Source organism: Miscanthus floridulus, chromosome 17 (assembly GCF_019320115.1).
Source record: "Miscanthus floridulus cultivar M001 chromosome 17, ASM1932011v1, whole genome shotgun sequence".
In the NCBI taxonomy this organism is placed as follows: domain Eukaryota; kingdom Viridiplantae; phylum Streptophyta; class Magnoliopsida; order Poales; family Poaceae; genus Miscanthus; species Miscanthus floridulus.
In genome coordinates this window covers 48,171,068-48,177,596 of record NC_089596.1, presented here as the reverse complement: position 1 = coordinate 48,177,596, position 6,529 = coordinate 48,171,068, and the positions used below count along the sequence as shown (strand labels likewise).

General features: G+C 49.8%; 1 non-coding gene across 1 annotated transcript; it reads right to left on the bottom strand.

The window, feature by feature from the left end:
* Window positions 1–5,997: 5,997 nt before the first annotated feature.
* LOC136519185 (small nucleolar RNA R71) lies at window positions 5,998–6,106 on the bottom strand. The gene has a single exon (XR_010774746.1). It is a non-coding gene; the product is annotated as a small nucleolar RNA R71 (small nucleolar RNA).
* Between the last annotated feature and the right edge of the window lie 423 nt (window positions 6,107–6,529).

Genomic DNA, 6,529 nt, shown 5'->3' with positions numbered 1-6,529 from the left:
AAAATAAACATTGTTCCATTTATCATTCTAGATGTGTCTAAGGTGTTTTCATGACCTCACAATCATCTCATACTTTGGTCATACATGATTGCCAGCATAAGCATATATATAAAGTCAACATTTCATGTGACAATGTATAAGAATGAGATGAAATTTCATATGCTCATGTTCATGAATGCTTGGATGATGCTTGTGCTCATGAAATGCAAGTGCCAAATGCTATGCTTAACACTAGGGTGTTACAGCATCCGCCCGAGAGCCGGTGCTGACGAGCATTTTCACCAGCGACCAGTACAAGCCCTCAGTCCGCTACGAGGAGCCAGAATGAACTGGTGATATGCCACCGACCCTAGGCTCAAGGGCTAACTAACCCTTAGCCCCCCTAACCTCGAGGTCACAAATCTTGACGCAGACCCAGTGGCAAAGCCCAACCCTCTTGCTGACTGGAGGACGTCTTACCCCGATTACCTCCATGAGGTGCTACCAACAAACAAAATGGAGGCTCGGTGGCTCGCGCATTGTGCCAAGTCCTTCGTCATTATTGAGGAGGAGCTCTAAACATGAAGCCACACCAGGATCCTACAGCGCTGGATTCCCATCGAACAAGGGAAGTAGTTGCTAAGAGATATCCATGGTGGGGTCGGTGGGCACCATGCCACACTTAGGATCCTAGTCACAAATGCGTTCCGACAGGGCTTCTACTGGTCGATCGCAGTAGCCGACGCTGAACAGATTGTGCACACCTATGAAGGGTGTCAATACTATGCTCGATAGACCCACCTACCATCCTAAGTGCTCCAAACAATCCCCATCACAGTGGCCATTCATGGTCTGGGGCTCGATATGGTCGGACCTCTAAAAAGAGCACCTCGAGGGCTACACGCACTTGCTTGTCACTGTGGACAAGTTCACAAAATGGATAGAGGCTCGGCTGATCTCCGTGATCAAATCTGAGCAAGATGTGCAATTCTTCCTTGACATCATCCACCACTTTGGAGTCCCAAACTCCATCATCACGGACAACGGCACACAGTTCACCAAGAAAAAATTCCTCCAATTCTATGATGACTACCACATTTGCGTTGATTGGGCCGCCATGGCACACCCCTGCATGAATGGGTAGGTTGAGCGCACGAACAGCATGGTCCAACAAGGCCTTAAGCCTAGGATCTTCATCCGACTAAACAAATTCGGTGGACGATGGGTTGCGGAGCTTCCCATGGTGCTCTAGAGCTTGAGGACGACCCCTAGCCAGGCGACTAGCTACACACCTTTCTTCATGGTCCATGGTTTCGAGGTAAGTCCTCCCAACCAACCTCGACTATAGGAGCACCGAGGGTTAGGGCATACCACGAGCAAGGAGCCAAGGCGGCCCTCGAGGACATCATGGATCAGCTCGATGAAGCATGCGACGTTGCCCTCCTTCACTTGGCCAAGTACCTAGCAAGCATTGTGCTTGTACCATAGCCATCGGTTGTGGGGTCGGGCCTTCAACTTCGAGGACCTGGTGCTCCGCCTTGTCCAAAGCAACAAGAATCACCACAAGCTATCTCTACCATGGGAGGGAATGTATGTGATCGTGGAGGTGCTCTGACCGGGCACCAACAAGCTCAAGACCATTGACGGCAAAGTCTTTATCAATGCCTGGAACATCGAGCAACTATGTCAATTTTACCCTTAGCATATGCATGTACCCATGCAAACTAAGAACGGTGTTTCTGAAATACAAAAATGCTTTCTTTTTCGCTATCTTGTCCTCGATCCTTAGTGACACCTAGCCCCAGCAACTGGCACTGAGTTGGGCCTCACTCGAGGGCTAATAAGAGCATACCTATTAGAAACAAATGTTGTGACTAACCCCTTTTCACGTTAAGATCTGAAAGCGAGAGCTATGGAAATGAACACTAAGTAAAGTTGGTCGAACTGCAAGGAACCTACACCCCAGCGGCTATGGCATTCTTGCTCACTAGCATGATCAGGGTTCTTTTCGCCCACGCCTTAAGCTTTGTAGCCTTAATCAATAGAAAAGGGTCAGAATGCAGTAACCTTTTTATAAAACAAAAGAACTAAAACTTGTTCATTTATTACAAGGCCACCACTTCATTTATCAAACTAACTAATTGTTCAAGGGGATGACCTCATCCTTGATCTTGATAGATAGGTCCTTACGCCTAGGGGGGGCCACCAGTCTCCTCGATATCCTCTAGCTCAGCCTCAGAGTAACCAGGCGCAAAGCCCTAGCTCATCATCGCTAGATCGATGTTCTCATAATGAGAATGGGCGATCGCAAACTGATTGGTGAACACCTGAAGCGAAGCATGTCCCTCAGTGATCTCACAGTGCTCGATCCATAATCCAGACAACACTGAACCTGTAACTGAAGCTCATCTTGTGCTTCAAGGCTAGTTCAAGGTCGTTGTAGACCAGCTAGGATGGCAATGCATAGGGTATCATGCTCAGTCGCTCTCCTTCAGGAGGGAGGCCTTCACCTCGCAGAGCTTGTCCTCTAGGCTACGGCTCTTCATCACCTCTGCCCCAAGCTTGTCATCGAGACCTATCCAAGTCACATATCGACTATATCAAAAGGCCTACCATAGATTCCTAGGGCAAAAGGCAACAAGGGAAACCAAAGGATTACCATCCACAGTCTACCCTAGCCTAGTGCACCTCATCGAGCTGCTAGTCACCTTAGCCTCTAGGCAGCCAGACCTCTTTCTAGCGCTAGCCAACCTCTGTCGCGAGCCTAGTGGACACACCCTCGGTCGCAACCTTTAGGTCCCTCTCCCCCTCAAGCTCACCCTCGAGGAGGTTGATCCGCTGCTAGGCGTCGACACGCTCCTAGCGAGCCAAGTCACACTCCATGCAGAGCCCCTCTACGGCCCAGAGCAAATCATCCCACTCCTTCTGTAGCCACTCGGCCTCCATGGCATTCATGCGCACCCTCTCGATCAGGGCCATGAGCTTCTCCCTAGCCTCACGGGCATCATCATGAGCATCCTTCTCCCTAACTCAGAGGTCGTCCAGCTCCTAGGTGGTGGGGGCAAGATCAGCCACCTCCTAACGGGCGATAGTGAGCTGTGTGGCTAGCCCCTCACTCCACCATGTCTCTTCGAAGATGCGGTCCCAAATGTCCTTCTCGCGATGAAGGAATCTCATGATGAAGGAGTTGGGACTTCTCCCGGCTGTGGACCATAAGGGACTATGGAGAGGACAAGACTTAGTTAGAGGCACACAAAGGGAAACTTAAGGTCAGAAACATGGTCATATCATACCTAGCCAACCAGGGCGATGACATCGTGCAATGTGCTCAACGCGGTGGTCAGGGAACGAACTACGGTCATAACCTCTATGTGGATGCTCCACCACATCGGTCCTCCAACAAAGAAGATCGTGCTTGATGAGGCCCTCTATATGCACGTGGGTGACATTGGAGCAATACCATGACTCCATGGGAGGCAAGGGCGAAAGAACGAGAGCTACGCAAGCGGAGGAAGAGTGAAGGCATTAGATCCGAACGCTAGCGGTGGAGAAGCGGAGAAGGCGAGGTTGCGATTAGGTGTATAAAAAGATGAAGGAAAGGCCGCTATTTATAAGAGAAGGTGGAGCAAGAGGTGAACCATCTACCAAGATCTATGCGTCGGCCATGCCTCATCACATCGCCTCTCCAAGAAACATGCGCATGCCACCTCTGGCCACTCCCTCAAAGGACGCACCGGATGATGGTTCACCCCATTCGATGGGCCAAGAACCACCATAGGTAAGGAGGGATATGGAGCTAAAAATGCTCCCACGGCCCATTCAGGCCTAGGAGTTCAAAGGTTGGCCCACCAATGGGTTCACAACCGCTCTAGGGCACCTTTAGAGTGAGGGGTGGAAAGGGATGGGCCTGGTAGCGGCCAGTACCTAGGCACACAAGTGCCTCAGGCATCCCGACCCATGTTTGAGTCTTGGTCAGTTCATAGTCCATGGTTTTCCTTGAAGAAAGGCAGCAAGCCCATGGGACCAGCCAAATGGACCTAGGAACTCTATGGATTGGCCACCAAGAATTTGGAGTCGGTCACTAGCTCACCCATGCCATACCCCAATGAACAGGAAGCTAGGGCCCCACTTAGACTAGCCCATTAATAGCACGCCGAGCACCATGATTCATCCATCGAGGAAAACATGGCATAGCTCACCCCTCCATTTTATCAAAAAAATGCTTCAGGGAGGACAATCACAAGACGAGCTAACCCCTCGACCGAACCCCTACTATGCATGGGAGCTCGAGGGAAGTTGGACTCATAAGGAGACCAAATACATTGTCGCATGATGATGGTGGATCCATCAGATCCTCGGGAGGGATCGGAATCAAGAGAAATCTTTTCTGGCCCCCTAAATCCCACGGCTACATGTTCCCAAGGAGTCCAATCATGATAGAAGGGAATCACAACCCTACCATGACGCCCGTGGGCTACAAAGGGAGACCAGTGCCTTTAGAGTCCTGCCACCTAAAAAAGCCTCCAAAGGAGTATCCTACTCCTCCATAGGCTCAAGGGCTACTGTCGGGTATCAATATTAGGGATACCTAAAGAAGGGATCTGAGGACCGTGGATGACAACTCACCTAGATAATCAATGATGTATTTCATTCTTGACCAACCCCAAAGGGACTATTTCTACCTCAGCAGCCCCTCAGGCATAGGCCCTATGTCGCCTGACCCCAAGGGTGCGGGAGCCATCTTGCTCGACCCTAAGGGCATGGCCTCCATCTCGCCCAACCCCACAGGTGCGGGCTCTATCTCCTCTGACCCCTTGGGTGTGGGCTCTATCTCATTCGACCCCTCAGGCATGGGCTCCTCCTCGACAGGTAGGGTTTGTACCACCCCGAACTACTACAGGTTCAAGCGTATGGGCCTAGGTCAAGCCTCTAACACTAGAAGGGGCACGGGCATGACTTGACATGACCTATGGCCATGATAAGCCACGCCTAGGGGTTCGCATCACCAACAGTGATGGGTGTGTGGGTGTTGTGCTGCCTAATCCCCGTACGGCCACTGACAGGTACGTTGGTTCACCAGGCTGTCAGCCGGGATGGGATGGAACGCCACGATTAGCTGATGATGCCTATGTATAGTGCTAGTGACAAATAGGGCTACAATGTGGAGCCATCCCTGTCATCATCTATAGGACTGGTGGGACACACAAAAGGAGATGAAGGATGCCGTGACCCTAGAGGCCTTCTTCTCCCTCGCTTTTCTCCTATTCTCTCTCTGTAACCTACGCCTTCCCCTTCACCTATGATAGGGGAAGCAGGACGCCCCATGAGAGGCACGAGAACATGGCTGAACGAGGTCAACAAGACTCAACTCTGTTCGATCTTTCACTAGAGACTTGGGACCTTCTCCCTCTCTCGCCCGTTTGTAACCCCTACTACAAACTAGTACCGGTAACATAAGCAGTAGCAGACTAGACATAGGGACATTCCGCCCAAACTAGTATGAATCCTTATGTCCTTTGAGCACACAATCAAGGCTAGATGCACAGATACAAATTTACTAGTCGGCGGTTCAAAACATCGACAAAACTCAAGAAAGTTTCAGCTTTAGAGTCAGAAGACAACCAAATAAGGCAAAGCTTAACACCAGAATTTGAGGCCATGGCTGACAAGACATTCCATGAGTTCTCTACTCCAACTATGACCAACATCTGAGCTAGACCAATAGTCAATGTTAGAGACAATGGATTTGGGCTCAAGCCAGCCCTCATCAACATGGTGCAAGCAAGCTAGTTTTGTGAAAAGGCAAAGATGCGAGTGCACATCTCCAACACTTCCTGCAGATCTATAGCACTTTCACCATCAAATGAGTGACCCAAGACGCCATACTACTTTGCCTCTTCCCATTCTCACTCTTGGGAAAGGCAAAGCAATGGTTCTACACCAACAAAGATAGAAATAATACATGGGATAACTTCTCCACTGCCTTCCTAGCAAAGTTCTTTCCCATAGGTAGGACCAATGCTCTGCGTGGGAGAATCTCAAGCTTTCAGCAACAATATGATGAATCTATCCCTGAGGCATGGGAATGCTTTCAAGATTACATTGTGGAATGTCCTCATAATGGGATGGAAAATTGGCTACTCATGTAGACTTTCTACCATGGGTTGACCAATAGTACCCATGAGACTATGGATGCTGCTGCTGGAGGTGCTTTCCTATCACTCACAATTCTAGCTGCAACAGCTCTGGTGGAGAAGATGGCCTCCAACCAAGGTTGGAATGAAGAACGTCTTTAGACCTACAAGAGAGGTGGAGGTATGCATCAACTCAAGGAGGTGGACATGCTATCTGCCAAGATGGACCTACTAATGAAGAAGCTCAAAGATCGAGCCAATGAGAAGCAAGAAGTCATGCACATTCATGATTCCCGCATGATGTGTGAAGAGTGTGGAAGCACTAGGCATTCAGGGAGCAACTGTTCTAAAACCCATGAGGATGTGAACTTTATCAACAACAACTACTTTCGTCCTCAATAGAATCAAGGATGGAA